Source organism: Ambystoma mexicanum, chromosome 14 (genome assembly GCF_040938575.1).
Source record: "Ambystoma mexicanum isolate Mex_15411 chromosome 14, UKY_AmexF1_1, whole genome shotgun sequence".
Taxonomy (NCBI): Eukaryota; Metazoa; Chordata; class Amphibia; order Caudata; family Ambystomatidae; genus Ambystoma; species Ambystoma mexicanum.
Window position 1 is genome coordinate 125,171,749 of NC_090940.1, and position 20,932 is coordinate 125,192,680.

Consider the following 20,932-nt stretch of genomic DNA (forward strand, 5'->3'; position numbering starts at 1 on the left):
AACAACAAAGAAGAGTTGGTTGTATTGCCTTCCACTAGCCCTATTTGAGCTAAGGAATAGACCAGGTTCCGACCACCACCTCACCCCTCACGAGGTGGTTACCGGACGTCAAATGCGCCTTCCCCTAACGCCAACATCAAGAGCATTTACCGACCACGAGAGTACTGCAAGTGTCCTTGGTGATGAAATGTACCAATATGTGTCTTCTTTGATTACTAGTGTAGCGTTTGTGTCTCAACAGCTCGAGCGCACGCGGGGCGGGTCTAACAGCGATCAACAAGAAGACGTGGATAAAGAATTGGAAAAGGAAAGACTGTGCAAAGTTGCTAAAGGTGACCAAATACTACTTCGCAATTTCAACAGAAAGTGGAACAGTCCACGATTCACTGGCCCCCATCTGGTAGAGGAGGTATCAACAAGAGCAGTAAAGCTACAGGACAAATGTGCCTGGAACCACCTACACGACGTAAAGATCTACAAACTCCAGACCCGCCCCAGCACCACCGACAGGGCCACTGAAAGATCAACAGCAGCGTCACCAACGGAGGAAGAGACTTCTACCGCAACTAACGGCCTAAGTGTCCCCATACCCTGCCACCCCCCAGATTCCCCAGAGACAACTATTAGAAAAGAAAGGGGTGATCCCCATACCACCCACCCCATGGTTACACGATGAAAGGGTAAAGAGACTTCCACCAGTTGAGCCCCAAACCCTCTGCCCATTGACCCCCTACCCACTGTAGTAATAACTGAACTGAAGGACATTGTTTTGCACATATACACATGTAAACACCTGAATGTTCTCTTTCTTTTCTCTCGCACATGCAGGTAAAGCGTATTATTGTACTGTTAAGAAAGTAGATAACTAACCAATTCACTGCCCAGGAGTAGATGGTACCCTCAGACGATAATTACCTGGAAGAATTGTCACACCAATTTGTATATGAAATAAAACGGCCAACGTACCTGAAAAGAAGGAGGGTACGTGTCTACTACACAGCATTCCTCTTGGCCATAGAACATTCAATGCCCCCCCTCCAACCATACTTGCCTGCCCTAAGAGATAGATCGCTTAGATTGGCGTGGGAACAGCTCTTCGCCTGGGCACTGAATGACTACTTGATAGGGAGAGCTTAATAACAATAACTAACCTTAATAACGAGCATATTAAGAATTTTCAGGCGGGCAACTGTAACGTCGCAAGAATAAGCTGCCGGACTATAGCAAGGTAAGAGCAAAATGCTGGTGAAATTAGCATTTGTAATAAAATTGATAGGGATTTTAATGATCACCGGGTTCTTGGCTGCCTCTGTATGGCAGTACAGCTATGCTATTGATATTATTGCTGTACCCAAACCTAATATACCCCCACCCCAAGCTGCAACAGGTGTTACGTCAGGTGGTATTAGTAAAACCCCACACCAGGAAAATAGAGTTAAACGCAGCACATACTCAGATAATAAAGGCATTGACAACTATGTACAAGATTCAGCACACGTCTCTAACAACATGTGGTACCAACACATGACCAAAATAGGCAAGCAGACAACAGAAGACAGCTGCTACGTTTGCTCATTGATCCCATACGCCATGAGCGCTTCTCGAACATTTGTTGCCACGGAGATAGATGGAAAAATTGCACGATGTATAATATACCTGGCACTGTTCCAGACGAAAGGAAGATTTCAAGGGATAGTGGTGCATCTGGTGTGGAAAACACGAGATACATATCCATATGAAAACAACTTCTTTAAGACTTATTTGAGTTACCACAAGAGCAGTTTACATGCTGAAGGATTCAGATACATAACAAGTGGTCCTGAAAAAGGAGAAACAAAGAAAGTAACACTACAGTACCTACCATGTGATTGGTACGCCGCTGAAGTCCCTGGTAAAAAACGGATGTTGGGAAAGACCACTGATGATAATAACAGGGAAGGTGTACATCGACAACAAATGGGACATAGGAGTGGTTGGCAGCAACATGGTAACAAGAGAAAATATTTCAACTATTGATGGACATAACCATAGATGTTGGATGACTTGGATCAAGTACGTACCCATGCTCACGTGGATGGAGAAGGATGAAGACCCAATAACAATACTGCCGCTAACTGCGCCTAAGGTATGCTACCAACATAAAGGAGAGGTGGATGTAGGATACAACACCAACTGTGAAAGCGTGATGGAGTTATCTGAGGGGGGAGCAGGAACAGCAGTAGTAATGGACCATTACTGGGCCTGTGGAGACAAGGCGTACCACACACTGCCCCCTTTGTGGAATGGTGTATGCACTATAGTACACGTTAATGTACCATCACTAGTGGTACCCCAGAAGCATGTGAATATGGCAAATTTCCCCAAGATGGATGAAGGGAACAAAAGGAAGAGGAGATCTGCACAGCCTCGGAAAGGGCCAGGGAACCGACGCAACGGCAACAACACTGTCCTCAACAGAAGGAAAAGACAAGGAGAACCTCTGACAGGAAATTACCTGTGGGGAAGGTCGGAAACAGCACTCACCTCAATTCCACCGGAACACAGACTATTCAGCAGAGCAGCTATGTTCTTCTCCTCAATAATACATCCTGGACTGCAGGCCTACGCAAACGCGAAATGGCTCCAGATAACTAGGTGGGAACTAATGATGACAATTAACTCTACAGTAAATGGATTCAACGCAATAAAAGAGGAATTGCGAGCAGTAAGAATGGTTGCACTACAGAACAGATATGTACTGGACCTCCTCACAGCAATGGAAGGAGGAGTTTGCGCAACGATAGGACAATCATGTTGCACATTCATTCCTGCTAACGATGCTGACAATGGTACACTCACGGAAGCTGTGTCACAATTGGCCCAGATGCACTCAAAAATGATGGATGAAAGTAAAGGTGTGAAAAAGGATGAGAGCTGGTTTTCAATATTATGGTCATGGATGCCATCTTGGCTGTCAGATGGACTGAAGATTATAGTTGAATGTACTATTTTGGCTGGAGCTGCACTGATCATAATAAGATTTTGGAAGGCCCGGAAGGCACGCACCACAGACGAGATGATCGAAATGGTTGGTATACACCTCTTGCTGCCAACAGATGACGGCCAACACACAGGCACAATCATAAAGGAGAGAGAGAAGTTGCGCAACCAGATCATCACCAACCACCTGGACCCACCATCTGTGAAGCTCGAAAACCCAAGAAACCCAAGGAGCTACATAGGGAAATGGGTATACTGCACTCCTGGAGGAACCTGTGAATATATGTATTGGTCATTCGAAGACCATGTTAACCACTATGGACATTTGGGAGGAATAACTAAAATATGGAGAGTAAGAGGAGATAAAGAAAAGGATATGTTTGTGGTCGACAAGTCGACCAGAGGGGGGACTGAAGTGGGAGAATGGAAGAACAGGCTCCCGCCCTTCCCCTCTCGCGCTTGGCCTAGAGGATCACGGCCTAGACACCCGCCACGAGAGGAGTTTGCCTATCTACCAGACGACCAAATACCCTGGTACAGGAACATACGGATGTGCCCATCTACCTGCCCAGCAGCCCGCCCTGTCCATGCCGACACCTGCGGCACGGATCAACTCGACTAAACCTACACGTCGTTAGAGATGCCATGACGACCTAGCCAACGGTCAGCACACCTGTGCAAACATGCACACCGGACACTCCCACACCAATCCACACGAAGAATATACTCAGTGCTATGACGTAGGCGACAGACATACTCACGGACGTGCATCTTTATTATTTTCCACATACGCTCTCAAAATGCAGAAACGCAAGACGCATCATGAACTTATCTGAAAAGGCTTGCTCACGCTTCTTCTAAGAACCATGTACCATAATGAAGAATATAACGGAGACACGATACTGAGGATAGAGCAATATGATACCGTAACCTAAAGCGCTCTGCATCAAGCGGTTCCACCTATGCACCAGGCCCAAGTAGGCCGCAAGCAAAAGCTTCCATGAACATTGAATGAGCAAGAACTGGGTTGCTGACCCTGCAGAATGAGCCCGGCGAAAGCACACCGCCAAGGGCACGATGTTGCAATCTCGCACGCTGCAAGCCAACGCCAAGGTCGCACCTGCAAGATAAACCAGGCACACAGTAGGAAAAACAATATTAATTGTGTTGAATTTTGCCTCAAACACGGTCCCACCTCACGTGACAAAGCCAAACCTGACAAGATGCCAAGCCCCGGAGGAAGGAGACGCCTGAATCCCACGTTTCAAGACACAGGCAGATACAATTAAAAGACTCATTGGACATCTGCAGCAGTGGGAGTATTCGACCTCCCAACATATGAATAAATCCTCACATTGTTTACACCTACCCATATTAAAACATTGTTGCAAATTACAGGTGCACCGCGAGCTGGGAACAGCGATAGTCCCAGACTGGGAGGCTCGCGAGCGGACCAATCAGAACATGGGGCTCCTATCACTGACGCCATTAACATTGACCAATCCTCAGAGGTCTTCATGTAACAATTTTCATGTATCAAATTGAAGGGACAGCCCAGGTATACCACCTGACTAACCCTCAACCACTAATAAAGTTCTCTATATGTATGCTATACTAACCCTACCACTCGAGTAACCAATCCAGAGTGGAGATAGGTTTTTTGCTAAACTTTGTAAGGTGACGCAAGTAGCGCGTCATACTAAGGTAAAAAGGGCCTGCGAGCCCCACGATTGTGTGTGTGTCAGGACGGACGCGTACGCTCCTTGACCCATCCCTGCCGTTTTGTCTAATAAACAGCAGAGTCACCTTGCTTCTTGCGTGTGTCTCATACTCTATCTCTTTTGGGATATACGGGAGGAGTTGGGGCCTCCCTGCCCGGAGGTCTGCGGACGGCCCGGCCGACCCCGGCAGAATTTCCCCACGACAGTGTGGTGTGCTCTCCATCCTGCATCTGCAGGGGCGCAGTAGTCTGAGGATTCACTAGGTTCAGGTAAATAATGTCCTTCTGATGAAACACGCACTCTGTGGTATTTGCCCAGTTACAGCATTGGGAATTGTTTGTAAGTTCTATTCACAGGCTTGATTCTGGGAGCCCACGAAGCTGTAGCTCCAGGTAAGTTCAACAGCGAGCGGAGGGTAAGTTCAATGAGGACCAGTTACTCCATTGGCTATGCGTGCGTGTTGCAAAGCAAAAGGTGTGTTGTTGATTGTGAGTACACTGAGTGTTAATTAGAGTTTTTTGTCGTTGCAGGTCTCAAAAACGGAGCTGCAAGCTGGATGCGGCTGCAGAGAGGAGTATTTCACTAGGCTCACATACAGAGGTAAGTTAAATGGTGGTCACGCTGGAGACTGAGGCAATAATTGCATACGCGCGCTTAGTAATTCTAACTTGTTTTCTCTTCTTTTGTAGATCAGGTCTGGAGCGCTGGAGTGAAGAGCAGAGAAGAAACTTGCCTCGATCGAGAAGAACAAACAGGTCAGAGTTCCACTGGATGTCCAGGCTGTGATGAAGTGGAACAGGTAAGGATCCACTGGATGTCTGGGCTGCTATGCAGAGGAAACAGGTAAGGATGCACTGGATATCTGGGCTGCAGTAGAGCGGAAACGGTTAAGGATCCAACAGAGGTGCGGGCTGCGGTGAACGTGTGCTCAAAGTTACAGAATGCTCACGAAGCATGGGCTAGTTCGTGGGCATGGCTTATGTAGGCAGCCACGCCCAGACACTAGAGTGTGCTACACAGTTCCACACAGTTCCTGGATGTCACACAGGCATCCATGTTGGAAGTACAGGAAGTGAGTAGATAATATAAGCTATGCCAGAACAAGCTTATGTGAATGTTGTACACTCTAAGGCTGCCTCAATGTATGTTTTGCTTGCCAGGCCTTTACCCATGTGGCCCCTATTTGTGTTTTCAGCCTTCCCCCATGTGTTTGTACTAATGAGGTGTGGGTCCCTATACTAGTACCCATGACAGCACCTATGTCACACTGTGCTGCTCGCTGCCATGTTATGTATCTTGTGTAAATGTGTTTCTGCAATGAATCATTATATACTGCCTATGCCCAGGATGGCTGCCTGTGCCGCCTCCCTGGGTATTGCAGATCCTGTGGGGAGATACTGATGTTGGCTTTTAACAATAAGGATTGGGCCCAGATATTTCCTAAGTGTAGATCAGCCACGCCCTGGAGCAACACGTATCCCCCGGCAAGGTCCTATGGTTGCAGGAAAGGAGGTGTACCAGCTTCATGCCTAGTTGGTGGGCTCCTGGGGTTGAGCCAGTGCTTCCACAGTTGGAGCTGTGGAGAGGCTGTTGTGGCAGGCATGATAGCAATGACACATATGTATATGCTCCCCAATGGTTAATCTTCCCTTACCAAGTAAAACATTGCTTAAAAGTGGCTACAAGTCGACACTATTGTCCTATTTGCAAATCTAGAACCAGAAAATAGGCCTCCATGATATGGGCCCACTTGCCCACCCTGCAACCCCTGATGATATGATAGATTATATATAATGCGCTTAATACCCAGAGGTTTCTAAGCGCAAACCCAGGGATCGACCCTGTGGTGCTCCGTGTCGGCTTGCTTCCAAGGCAAGCACGTTGCCCCTGACTTAGCCTACCTAGACTGTTGCTAAGTCTCACTTTCTCCCTAAAAAAACTCTGCTTCCTGTTTGTACCCCAGCCCATTGTCATGCCACACAACCTGAACTGGAGAAACAGAGAATTATGGGATCTTTACCAGCCAGAAGCCAATGGGGCATTAGGGGGCCCTCCTGAACACGTGAGCAGGAAGATAATGCAAGGAAACAGTAGTGCTGTCACAGTAATCCCACAACGGTGCTGGGGAACATCTCCAGCTCCTGGCCCATTGACAATAATGCAATGACATTGCTCAAATGCAATAAACATTATGCGTTCTCTCTCGGGTCTAGGTGCCACAAATAGGTTTCATGTCAGGTTAAGCCAGCCATTGTACCCGTTAGTTTCTTGAATGGTCAATGCACATGTTGTCAAAATATATTGAAAGATGCTGTGTGAAATGGTGCACTCTACACCACAATGCATTATGAACTACCTGGCATCTACTGTTAGTTAACACGTTATCACTCCTGAGGGGTTTCTAATAACCACTACTAACCTCAGAGTTTGGTAGTGAATTGTGGCTGAAATGGTTGGCGTCCATCGTTCAGCACGTGGCACACTGAGTTGACAGTGGACTTTGCAATATTCAAACATGGGTAACATAGTCTGAAAGCAGGTAAGCCATCATCAAGCCTCAGGCACACTGACATGGCATTCGAGATTGGGAATATAGATTTTGTAATGGGCACATTGTGTGCAAGACAGTGGGTGAAGTACCTGTATTGAAATCACTACACAGCACTGACAATGCATAGAGTCTACTAAACAAATACATACCTCTGACGTAATATTTTAGGGTACACAATGGTGTAAAGTACCACTATTAAGCTTAATGGAACATTGAATGTAATGCAAGTAATTACATGGTGGGGGTCCCAGGGAAAATCGGGTACATTTTTTATTTAGAAAAACAGAAGGGTCGCTGCATAAATTAAATTGCAAGTTTTGGGGTGGTCAGGGCAGGTCCCCAGGAGCATGAGGTGTATATGTTGCGTGCACCATATTGATGACTGGGGGTGCAGCGAACAGAGCGCTATGTTGCAATTTCATATGTATCCAGTGTAGTTAATTATGGATGGGATATGCTGCTTTTAGTGATCCTTTTTGTTTAGAACTGATACATAATAGATTTACACACATTGAAAAGTGTAACATGAGCACGATTCACGCACGTGGTGCTCACGTGGTGCTCTGAAGTAGGTAGAAACTAGGAGATGCAGAGGGGTTTTAATGCGCATTCAAAGAGCCGGCTAGTCCTGAAATCCTGCAATAAAGAAGGAATAATATTTATTTGAAATGAACACTGCAGAACATCTAAAAGGAGTTTATATAAATCTGCATGTATTTGAGTTTTGTGAATGTATTCAGACTTTGCAGTCAGCAGTTTGTGCAATGAATTTCAGTTAACTTGGATGTGCTACTCACGCGGGCTTGGGGGTTGCAGTGGACTAATGAGTCATCCAGTAGAAGGTCAGCCTTCAAACAGGATGCAATGGTTTATGGCTTAGCAGTTCCACAAGGAACAGATGTAATCTTTCCATTGCATTGAAGTAGGGCAGAGGGAGTTGGCTCTTTGCTCGGGCTGGTGATAAAGATGGGGTAAGACGGGGCTCGAGGCCATGGTGTCCAGTGCGCAATTCTTTTCTCAGCGTAGAACTCGAGGCCATGCATGCTGGAGTGGTAGTCATATAAATTAGAATGACTGACGTGGAGCCAGTAAACCGGGGTGCATGTGATAGCAATCGATGGTTCAAAGAGAACCTGTTTACTCAACCTTTCCTCATGTTGCTAAGATATCCGTGCAAACCATGTGGAATCACACTTAAGGTTAAAAGGTCTTAGGTCGGTTGTTACTAATAATGTATTATGTTTGTACGTGAATGTTTTATTATGTCATGATGTCACGACGTACCACAGATGAATCCCAAGCAGGGGTGTGTTATGAACCTGATCTGAAGATGTTAGTAAAGATTGTCACTGACCAGTGAGAAGGGAAGAAATGAAGAAAGATGGAACTTCTTTGTATATATCTTCTCCAATCATGTGTGAGGGGTGGGTTGCAATAAAGTATTGGGAGTGTTTTTAACTGTTGCAAAAATGTATACAATTTATCTACTGATATGGTTCGTTGGGACTTGGGTTAGTTTGGTTCCCTGGCACCATCTAATTGCTCCTTGGACAATTGTACAATAAACTTGCTTTACTTACAAAACGTGCACTCGTTCCTTAGGTGGTGAACCCACTTTGGGCTGAGGTAATTAGGAGCCTGCCCTAACAATTTGGCAACCACAAATGGACTCGAGGCTTTCCAAGACATTGGTGGTCTTCTGTCTGCACCATTCGGCTGAGGCACATCACTACGGGGACCAGTCTTCCATGCACGGAGAAAAAGAGGTCATCAGTGCCATATTGGTTAAGGGACTGTCTGTTCTCCCGGAGGCCTGGTGCTGTGGTCCATTGTGCATGACGACTTGACAGAGAACCACATTGGAGTGCTTCGGGTCACGTGAGTGCACATTTGGAGTTAAAGCAAGGAGGGAAAGATGGATGTTTCTTTTTGGTTTCAAGGGGTTTGCTAAGGGTAGAACTGGAATACAGGGTATGGAATTAGTCAAGGTTGTGGGGATTGAAAGAGTGAGTGCTTTGAAGTAGTGAGTGAACTGTCTTATGCTGTAAGTCTCTTGTATATATGGTTTTACCTAGTTCGTTATTTTAGAGGTGTGAGGTGGTATCCTACCCAGCACAACTGGTGTGAGGTTTGCCTTGACACCCTTTAGTTTGCTTGTCTGGTTGGCTGGAGCCTTCACCTGAAGGTGGGGTGGCATCTTATGGTAAGTCCAACCGTAGATACCTGTCTGAAGTATACCCTTGGCAGTCTTCATTGTGTATTGGTTGGGCGTCAGAGCCCTCCCCTCAATTTTCTTGGTTACCCGAAAGAAGTGACAGGGAAACCTCCTGTAGTCAAGAAAAGATGACTTTGTGGTAGATAAGGCTGTACTACTAAATGAAAAGAGTGAGAGCAGCGCTTCTGTGGTGAAAAGCCTTGCGCTCCTCCTATGCTCGAGTGGGGGAGATATTCCAGAGGTATGGTCTGGCAAGTGTTTTTGATAAGGTGCTGTCTTTTGTGTAGGAGTTAGAAGTTGAATTAAAGCAGGTAGCTGAGTGAGGCAATTGCGGTATAAACAAGTACTGTTAGTGAGAGTGGAGAATTAATAAGATGCTGGGTAGAGGTAAAAGGGGGGATTCTTCGACTATTTGTTGTGCCACGGGTTCAGCTCAGTATTGTTTTTGTGGAAATATTTTGGATCAATTGGGGTGGAGAATGGAGACTCAGTTTAATCATTTGTACCAAGTGTTGCCCGGCTATAAGGCGAACATTCTAAAGTACCATAGTGAATGTTTGAGGGAAAGTAAGAGTAAAATGGTTCCTTCTTTGCCTATTGAGGGAACCTATGATACAGGGATATTGGAGAACCTGCATACCTTTTTGACCCACAGGCACCAGGACTCAAAATTAGAGAAATTATTAAATATCTTAGAATTCTGGACGATTTATGAAAAAGGTGGGTCGGGCCAGAGTGTTAACAACATGGAAGAGAGGCCAAAAAAGGAGGGTGCAGAAATTCCTCCACTTTCCCCAATAACTACTCATGTGGTTGCGAGATGGACACAGGTAACAACTCCATCAGTTATGATTTCTATGATTTTGAATCTTGAGGGAAGTGGAAGGGTGACTCTTTTAATGATAAGGACTGCAGAGAAGGTATGAACAGAGAACGGTAAGAGAATAACTCCCCCAACTGCTAGATTAGCAGACAGTTTAAGGGTGGAGGAATGAGAGAGAGTGAAGCAGACAGCTAGAAGTGGGATGAAGGATCAATAACGAAGGATATTAGGCCTTTCCCTGTCAGGATGTAGGATAGAGGATAGGTTACGAAGAGTGGTAGGGACGCAAGAACAGGGAAAAATAAAAGAAGCACTGAGACTATTGGAGGAAGAGGTAGTGCAGCTACAGTGGCAAAGTGATGAAGAATGGGAAGAAGGGAGAAATCAGGTAATGGATGTAGAAGAAGGAAGGTGGAGGCATGGGCAAGTTCTTGTCAGATTGGATACATTGGTTATCAAAGTGGTTGAGGTGGATATGTAGAAAAGGGATGCTGCCTGAGGTACAGGAGTTAAACAGGGAGAATGGGAGACAGCACCCTATGGTTGTGCGTAGTATGCTTCCGAGCCTGCAGAAGGGTCAGGGGATCTGCTAACTGGAACAGGAGATGAAGAGGAAGAGGAAGAGAAAGAGCAGGGAGAGCAGGGTGTAGTTGCCCTACCTCCAGCTTCAGTAGCAGCAAAATAGAGCACACCATGGTGTTTAGGGGTGCCAACCCCTGCCCCCTCAATGGAGTACAGATAACATGATAGGCAGATCAATGGTTCCATTATTGCAGATATTAAGGTTATATCGCTTCTTTTAAAAATGGTAAAACGTGCACGTAACGCTGCAATATCTTGGTTAAAATGACCCAGGAAGGGAGGGGTGCTTTAAATATCAGACACATATCATGAGTATATAAAAATATATTCTGAATATTAGGTATAAAGTGAGAAATGCGTAAATAATAGAATGATGGCTCCCTGTAGGGTAGCACAGTGGCAGACTGGGATATATTTCAAAATGGCTGCCCAAGACACAAAATGGTGTCTAGCTTTAGGGCAGGTGTGAGAAAACCCTGACTCATGCTGATACAGTAGAAGGTCTTTGGCAACATCTCGCAATGAGATCAGTGAGTCTGGAAATTTAATCTTGGGACTTGGCAGGAGGAACTGACACATTTGATGATGAATTCAGATAAAGGCAAGGGAAGCTACCAATTTGGAAAGACCAGCTGCATTACTTGGCAGAGTATAAATTGAGCTTATTCATTCTTTCACAGCATAAAGTGCCAATTGACTCAGCAAGGCTTCAAGAAGCAGATAAGAGATTGACATTGATGTTATTATAGTTGTTTTTGGCAGAAGTTGAAGTATGTTGTAATTGTGTTCAGCCAGCTTTAAAATAGCCTATCAGTCTATGCGTCAGGCAGCACGTGTTAATGCCAAGTATGAGCAACAGATAAGATATCCTATCAGAAAAAAGGGGGGGTTTCTCGGTCTAAAAGGACCTATCAGATATATGCTCAAACAAAGTAGTAATTAGCATGAGGATGTTGCATCACCCAAAAAGGCATATATACGCAAAACTGCAGTGTGCTTTTCTAGAGGTGTCTTGTAAACTCCTTCAATAAAGACTGCTGTGGAAACCACCCGGGCGCCTGTTTCCTTTTGATCCTGTTCTTTTGCCTCAGATGTATTCTCAGATGGCAGAAAGCTTGATGGGATGGAAAAGGGTTCCCTGTTCACTTGGCGAACACAAGAAGGGACCCTAAGAATCTTTCATAAATATTCAGGGACAATGACCCAGGCTTCATTTTGATGTGCTGGCAGAGATGGGGAGATGCCTGAAGAGAGACAGGGTGTGTGGCAAAACTGCAGTATGCTCTCATATTCTGTCAGGGGCATCTCCCGATGACTGTTAGCATGACACGCCTGGCACCTTTGGATTATGGTATGTATTATGAGGGACAGAGGCAAAAGAAAATGAAAACATGTTCATGTATATATTGGGTAGATTGTTGTATTTTTAAAAGTAACAAGAAATATTGTGTGAAGAGAGACAGAGAGAGAGAGAGAGAGAGAGAGAGAGAGTTAGTGCCTAGGGGTCCTGACTCAAGGGGGTTCCAGAAGAGATTGTCTTGTACTCTGATCGGGGTCACTAGGCTATGTATGGATAGGTCCATATAAGAAGACAATATAAATCCTGTGATCAGGGTATTATTAAGGGCAGAGATTAAGAGTGATCACTAAGGTTGCTGTGTGAAGAGTCAACTAGTCTGTCTGTCTGTTTATATGTTTATGTTTAAACTAAGGTGTCAAAGAGCGACAAAGTTGAGAAAAAGTTAAGAAGTTACATTGTCCATCTAGGAAGGCGACTGGCATCATTCCAAAAGTAGACAGGGATCATTGAAAAGGCAGAGACTTGAGCGGCGATTGATGGGGCACGCTCATATTTGTTGCCTGAGATGTTTTGATGTTTGAAAAATCTGGTAAAGAAAAAAATTATAATATGCAGTCAAATTCTGACTCTACTTTGCACCTTTAAAACAAGCGAGTAAAATCAGGTAAAGGGTTAAAATGTATATGCTTACAAAGATAAGACTGTTAATAAGCTAACATTTTTCAACAATTGAAAACTAACAAGCAGAACATAGAAACGAACAAAGGGTTAGATAACATGTACAGGAGATTCTGTAGGCATTTTTCATGGCTAGGGAAAAGCATTGCATAGTTGGGAAAAGGTCTTTAAATTGAGTTATCGGCCAAAATCCAACAGTAATTTCCCTTTCTGTGTCAACTATGAAGGTAATTTTGTACATGACATATTCTAAAAATGCAACAAGATAAAAATATAGTCACTTTTTATACGGTGCACTGCTGATAAAGAGCTAGGCAGTGACATGAACTGTGAAATGTATGTTCCAAACCTCAGAGCTTTTGAAGATTAGCCAAGGCTTCGTGTGCTGACACAAATCCAAAAAGTGATTAAATAGTTGCAGGAACTCATGTCTGTGTGCATTTTTTAAAATAAAAGATAGATTTGCAAGTCAAAACAGCTATGTATCAGTTTGCACTGAGAAGCAGCAATCTGCTGTTGACAATATATTTAATGCGAAGTACTGAGGAACCTAGAGAGAAATGGTGTATATATATTAATATTGGAACAGGAAAATACATAAAAAGTCAAGAAGATATAATTGAAACAAGTGATAATCAGTAGGGCAAAAGCTGATGTATGTATGTCTTGTTGAAACAAGTAATGGGTTATTTGTGAAATCTTTTTGAAAAACTCATATTTTGTGTGCCAAGCTGTAAGTGAGACAGGGCTGACTCTGACCCTTATGGAAATATAGTTACAAATCAGAACTCAATGAATTAATTTTCGTTTTGTAAGGATTCTTTTGAGATATATATTTATATATATATATGTAATGCTTGTGTTTTTGAATGAGGAAGCTCAGCTTTAGGGCTATATGACAAATTTTAGCTGAGGAAATTGACAATTGAATAAGTTTTGAAAAACAGCATTTTTTCATGACATTTGTCGTTAATACAGTGTGGGATAGTTAAACCCCTGGTTGCTAAGTTAAGCGAAGGTATATATATATTTTTTTTTGATTTTGCCAAATAAACCATATGCGGCTTGTTTTACAGTAGAAGCTGCTGCCAGTTATTCGCTTGTATGAACTAGAGTGGTCCCGTTGGGTCACTGGTTGGAAGTCACACAAGGCGCTTCCCATTGTAAAGTGGTTTGTTGGTTATTTTTGGTGTTAGTGTTGGATACTTTCTCTGTTAAGCACACATTAGAGTACCCCGGATTTGTTAAAATTCATTTTTAAACAATATGGACATTTTCATTGGTGATAAATGGGACGTTTGAAAGATGCATAGATCATGAGGAATGCATAGGCCAATCTCACAGATGAGGAGGAGAGGGAAGGTGTTTCGCTAAGAAGTTTCACTGAGTTACAAAAAGAAAGACAGATTGCAAAATGTAAAGCACAAGGGAGTGCTGTGGATGACCAGAAACAGTGAGAATATTGGTAATAAAGGACAGATGGAGGAGACATGGGATATGCACCAAAATACAACACAGAGTCATGGGGATGATATACATGCAGACTCAGGCATGAGCACCAGGGCCACATCAGATTGGAAGGCGTTAAGAGGGGGGACAGCATTTCCCCCACTGTACAGTATAGAGGCATTTGAAGAAGGAAAAACAATATGTCTAAGATCACACAGATTGTGAAGCATGTCGCTGAGAATAGAAAGGCGATTATGAGTGCATATTACATTAAGTAGATTACTGCAATATTGAATGATATTAAACTAAGCACAGTGAATATTTATAGGGAATAGTAAGAATTAAAAAGACAAAACATATTTTTAGCAACAATATTAAAAGTGCATGTATTAAGGCAAACATTTGTATTTAGAATGGGGAAGTAGTATGTAATGAGAGGAAGTATTTTCCAATGCACTAATGCTAAGGCTACATACAATATAGATGAAAATCATGATATATATAACAGTTGTATTGAGAAGACATTAGGTCAAAAGAGTATTTTGTATAGTGCACACAACCTCATTAATAACATTTTCAAGAATAAGGAGTGCAGTATTTAGATTTTGCAGTATTTGGTTAAACGAAAATAGTTATGAATTAATACAAGTAGGCTGGGCACTGACAAGAAAAACAAGAAATGCTTGACACAATTATTAAGCATGATATAGATTATTATTATGTATGATGAATTGATTTAGGTCAGAGTCCCTGTCATGATATGCTTATAAGGAGAATGGGAGTGAGCCCACACACACACACATGCACACATGCACACATGCACATGCACACACACACAGACACACACACACACACAAACACACATGATCTTCTGGAAGTACAGGGAATCAATTCATTGCAGGCTTGATGCACATAAAAACAGGCATATGTAATGATAGAAGGAATTCAATATTGTAATAAGAACACACACACATATAGGATGCGTTCACTTTACATTAGGAATACCAGTTATTAACATTATGTTTTGCTAAAATATGATATAAAAGAAGCTAGATTTTTTTGAGACTATAAATGGAAGATCAGACATTGTACAGAGTACAATAGCTAGAGCGAGTGCAAATGAATCCACTACAAGGACAATCGCAAGAAGCCCCCAGGCAAACTCAGCAATATGCAAACGCGGGACAAATACGCACACCCAGAATAGGAGGTGCCACTGTGGTAGGAAGAAATCTTTTAACAGGAATGGGAATATGCATGCACCCACAATAGGACAGCTCACAGGGCAAGTGACACCAGACCCCCAAGAGGAACCAAGAGTTGATGTACTATAGGAGGCAAATCGTTTTCATTTTTAGTCGACACTGGGGCTACTCGTTCATGTATACGAAAGGGAAAAGTATCCAATGTCGGGAATTGCCATTAATGATCAAGGGTTCTCTGGAGCTACAAGCCAAGTTTCTTGTACTGATGAATTACCAGTCTCTATAGGAGAGTGTGATATGACTGTCCCTTTATTATATTTGCAACAAACACCAGTTAATATATCGGGAAGGGATTTGATGACAAAACTTAACAAGACGATTTAATTTATTGACCAAGTCATATTGTGTTCCACATCTGGAATCCACTATTTAAATGTGGGCAAATGTATGTTGATAGTCACAGGGCAAGTGGCTCTGTGAGGTGTTCCAGTTGAGCTGGAGCTTAATCTCTTTATGAGGTGAGCATTTTATCTGCGTGGCTACCTGGCTTAGTGGGAAAGACTATGAGGATACCTGATGAGTTTTTGTTCAGACCATAGATACCTAGGAGAGAAGAGGGGGACAGACAATCCCTCTAGAGTTAGAAGCAGCCATACTGCAAAGGGAAATGGTGATGCTCGAAGGAATGGACAATGAGGGTAGACCATGGAGGACAGTGATAGCTCTCAAAAGAGGTTATAGGTTGACTGACATTACTGACATTAGCGAAGACTAAACAAATGATGAAGTGCTGTTTTTTAGGAGCATCACATGCTGGATAAAAATAGAGAAAAGGGAAATTCCTCCGCGAATGATAAAAATGGTGCAGCACCCAACATATTTTCAGGAAAACTTGGAGAGAGTGCCAAGTGTCCTGTGGACCACAGGCTCTTATGACATGGGTCCATTGAACGGAAGAGGCAAACAAAATAAAAGTACACACATGTGAGGGATTACAATATGTAACATATGAGGGTTTGTGTTGTAATTAGACTAATTAATGTAAGCTAATTTTAAACAGTTAAAGTTAAATGCGCTGAAGTAAGAAGCTCAAAACCAAAAGGTTGACGCCAATCCAGGGAAATAAATAAATAAATAAATAAATAAATAAATAAAAGTGAATGAATGAATGAACAGATATTAAAGGAGCAAAAAACACAAGTTGGCAGAAGGTGAAAATAAAGGAACACAGAGTAACATTGTGAGATAAGGGTGATAGAGGAAGGTCTGTATAAAATATCCAGATTTGCAACCAATGAGCACAATGGGGGTGCTTGTTTCAATAGATCAGAGAAGTACATTTGAAGAAAATAAAATGGGATTAATGAAAGGCCAAAAAGGTATGGATGGGCAAGATTGATCTAACAGTATGAGAGGACCTTTAGTAGAACTGCACAAAATAACATATGAGAGTAACAAAAACATTGTTTATGTTTATATGAAGATGCTGATTTATGTTTTTACAGATGAAAAATATTGTCATTTTTGGAGAACAGGAAGGATGTCTATATAGCCTTGGTGGAGTATGGCAATATAATGCGAAGAAACATTATATATAATGAAAGTAAGTTTTAGTTGACAAGTGGAGAATTAAATGGTAAGTACCTGTTGACACAGCAAGTGTAACAAACGCTTCCAGTCCAACAGGGCCCTGGGTTAAGTGCAGGGAGGTTGATTTTCTCATAGAGCGTAAGCAGAAAGTGCAGGGTTGCTGAACATAGTTCAGTGGCCCAGAGGCAAGTGCAAAGACTGGCGGGAGGGGGGGATTGGGACCTGTAAGGCTCTGGAGGTGAACCAGGCAACCAGTCAGCAAAAAACTGAGTGGAGTTAGGGAGCAGAAGGACGAGGAGGGTGTGGAAAAAAGAAAAGAGGTTAGCAGGGTAGAGAGAGGGAGGAAGGTCTTGAGGAGTTTCTGGAACTTAAGGTGCTCTGGCTTAAGATGGAGAGAGCAAGGGAGGCTGTTCCAGAGGGGGGCAGCTGCAGCGGATAAAGATCTACCCCAAATCTATGTAGAGAGTTGGATGAGGATGGGCAGAGGACTCTAGACAGAGAGTATTTAGGAAGAGAGTGTTGTAGGTAGTAAGGGCCCCAGCCACAGAAAGCCTTGTGGATTATGCAGAGGGTCTTGAAATTGACCCTTGCAGCCACAGGCAGCCAGTGGATGGATTTCAGCGCCAGAGCGACGTGGTCCCTTGGCTTGAGGCCAAGGATAAATCTTGTGGTTTTGTTCCGGATGAGTTGTAGAGGACGGAGAGTAGAAGTTGGAAGGTTGAGAACGGGGCTGTTGCAATAGTCCAGCCTGGAGAAAACAGGGCTCTCGAGGTGGTGAGCCTCTGGGGGAAAGTGCGAAAAGTTAGAATACCCCAAAGGAGGTGCAGTTGGTAGTGTGACTTTTTGGAGATGTCTGAGATATGCGAAGAGACGGAGAGAGTGGAGTCGAAGATAGCTCCAAGATTCTTTGCCTCATTGGTAGGTGAAGGCGCAGGGCCAAGGGAGGCCGGCCTGTGTGAATTGGGGGGAAAGTGGGAGCAGGGGTCCCAATGAGGACAATCTATGTCTTACTGGTGTTCAGGCAGAGATCTTAGCAGCACACCAGGACTGAATTGCAGATATACAGTCAGGGATGAGCGAGCAGGAGGAAGAGGCTGAGGGTAGCCTGAAAGAGAGCTACGTTTCATCTGCATCATACTGAATTTTAGAGGTAATGGTAGAGATCCTGTGGGATAAGGGGGCCATGTAGATATTGAAAAACCAGGGGGAAAAGTTAGATCCCTGGGACACACACACACAGAGAGTGATAGAGGAGAGAAAGGGCCCAGGTTCCACCTGGGAGAGCCGGTCAGAGAGAAAGGAGGCGAGTCATGCCAGTACCTGATCTGTGATTCCCAGGGTATGATGGAGATGGGTGATCAGGATGTTGTGGTTTACCGTATCGAAAGCAGAAGAGAGGTCAAGAAGAAGGATGACAGAGGGAGAGTTGGAATCAAGGATTGAGAGCAGGTCTTCAAGGGTGTTCAGAAGAGCAGTTTGCGTGCATCTGGATGCTCTAAAGCCAGACTGATGGTCATAAAGACAACCAACCGATTCAGTGTGTAGGGTAAGTTGGGTAACAGCCAGCTTCTCCAGGAGTTTTCCCATGAAAGGGGTGATCGAGATCGGGCTATAGTTTGCTGGAATAGACAAGTCGGTGGAGGGTTTTTTGAGCAGAGGGTGCATAAGAGCGTGTTTGAGAGGAGAGGGAAAATCTCCAGTGGCAAAATTTGGGTTGCAGAGGTCAGCCAAGGCTGGAGTGAGAGTGTCATTATTGTCCTTGGTGGTTTTGGAGGGGCAGGGGATCACCTGTTTGGAACAGTCTTTCATAGACCGGACTAGTCTAGAGACCTCATCAGGTGTGACAGCGGAGAGGGAGGAGAGTAGGGGGGAAGGGTGGGGCAGTCAAAGAGGGCACAAGAGTTGTTGGTGCAGAAGGGGGAGCAGAAGAGAGTGAGGACAGGATGTCCTATATTTTGGTGGTGAAATGTGCTGTCAAGGCCAAGCAAAGGGCCTTGATACGTGCAATAGAGGATGTGGCTGCAGTAGGGTTGGCCAGTTCCTTGCAGACTTTAAAAACTTTGGCTGTTTGTTAGATGCCACAGAGATGCAGGCTTGAATGTAGACTCTTTTCTTGGAGCAGATGCAGAGTCTATATTGCCTTTGCAGAAGACGGCAGCCCAGCTTGTCAGAGGGTGCACCTGAAGATTCCCATTTCCGCTCGCCTGCTCTGCACTTGTGTTTAAGGGCAGCCAGATCAGTGTCGTACCATGACTTGCACTTTTTGGCAGGCTTTAATCGGACCCTCATGACAAGTGCAAGAATGTCAAGAGTGTTGGAGATGGAACGGTGAAAATTAGAAAGGGCTGTGTCAGCGTGGGAGTCAGCCGCAGGAGTAGAAGGAGGAGAGTAGGTGTAGGCTAAGGCAGCCACTGACACTCTTTTGATGGGTAGGATGACCTTGAAGGCAGGAGGTGGTGTAGAGTGTGGCAGTGCTAAAGGAGAAGAGAGCTTCAAGTGAGAAGAAAGAAGAGAGTGATCAGTCCATGAGAGTGAGGTAGTGCTAAGAATAGAGAGTGGGATGTCTGCAGATGGAAGCATCCAAGGTGTGGCCAGCAGTGTGTGTTGGAGCAGAGTGTAGAATGGAAAGAGCAAGGGAGTCACACAGATTGCAGAAAGACCATGAGGAGTTTGGAGAGTCAAGGTGGATGTTAAGATCCCCCAGCAGGAGGAGTTGGGAAGAGGAGTAGAGGAGAGAAGATGCTAGGTCAGCCATTCCAAGAGGAAGAGGGTGGACTGGCCCGGCGGCCGATAGAAGGTGGCCAGAGTAAGAGAGGCGACAGCGAAGAGATAGCGTCTGCAGACCAGGCTTTCAAAGGAGGAGTAGACCTGAGTGGGAATAATGGAAACAGGGATCCACTCAAGAAAGATCAAGGCTATTCCATCTCCTGGCCTGTTGGGCCTGGGCAAGCAGAGGATCTTGTAGCCTTCAGGGAAAAGTGTGTCAACATTTGTCACAGAACTTTCCTTAAACCATGTTTCAGTCAGAGCAAGAACATCAAGGCCCAGGAGTTCATGGAGGTGGCAGATGTCAGAGGAGTGCTTGACAGCAGAACAAGAGTTTAGTGTGGCAACATGGAGCAGGCTGCCATTGTTGAAGGATTTACGGGGTGCAGGGGACGGAGGTCCCCCCGTAAGCAGCAGGAGTGCCTGAGAAATAGAGGTAGGTGGAGGCAAGGATGACGAGGGTATCAGTGAGGAGGGTGAAGAAAAGGGAGCCAGTGTGGGAGGGGCCGCAGGAGGAAAGGGAGCTCCAAATGCGGTGGCAATGGGTGGCCAGGGCAGCCTGGTGGAACAGTCTGAAGAGGTTGCAGTGTAGTGCATATAGGCAAGGGAGCCTGCACAATTGAGAACGACAAGGAGGGATTTGTGCGGGAGGTGGTGTGACTTTTTGATTATGATGCAACAGTGGTACAAAACTTTGCTACTAACCTGTAATGAACTACAAGTGCATTTGGATGCTACAGAAATCTCTGTGCCTATCCCTGCTTTTGAAATAATAAAAGCAGTAATTTGTCACATTTCTGGACTCCTCTGTTTCTTGGGCACGGGGGATTTCCCTTCGAGCCAACCTCTGGTTTTTAATTCCACTGCAGGAGAAAACTGCAAGGAAACAGATGATCAACACAAGACACCCATGCTCACGGGAGACTGTGGGCCTCATTACACGGTAGGCGGTAAGGGTTTACTGGTACCGGTAAGGGCACCGGTACCGGTAAACCCTTACTGCCTTACTATGAGGTCAATTTGCCGGACCCGACCTTAACGGCTGGTGTAGACCAGCCGTTAAAGTTGGGACC